Genomic DNA, 373 nt, shown 5'->3' with positions numbered 1-373 from the left:
TATGATTTTTCACTCAAGAACATCGTCCAACACGTGAAGGTTTCCAAGCAGTCTTTACTTATTTGGCATAACGTCATCTTTCCAACCTGAAACACTTGGCTGCACTTCACTACCCTGACTTCCCAACGTTTGTTATTCTGAGGTTTTGGCACTTCGTTGCATCTGTATTTGGAAGATCAGTTGTACAAAAAAGTGTAAAAAAATTATATTGAATGGCTATAAAAATGCTTATAAAATAGGTTTATTTTCTCTTTTCTCTCTCTCTCTTTTTAAAAACTGCCCTCAATAAGAAAGCCAACAGTAACAAGAAATAAAACTTTTTTTTATTTACTCTTCATGTACGGATGTTACACGCAGTTCGTGTGGAAGAAAG

The sequence above is a fragment of the Penaeus monodon genome, chromosome 24 (genome assembly GCF_015228065.2).
Source record: "Penaeus monodon isolate SGIC_2016 chromosome 24, NSTDA_Pmon_1, whole genome shotgun sequence".
Classification (NCBI taxonomy): Eukaryota; Metazoa; Arthropoda; class Malacostraca; order Decapoda; family Penaeidae; genus Penaeus; species Penaeus monodon.
Note: the sequence above shows the minus strand (reverse complement) of the source record.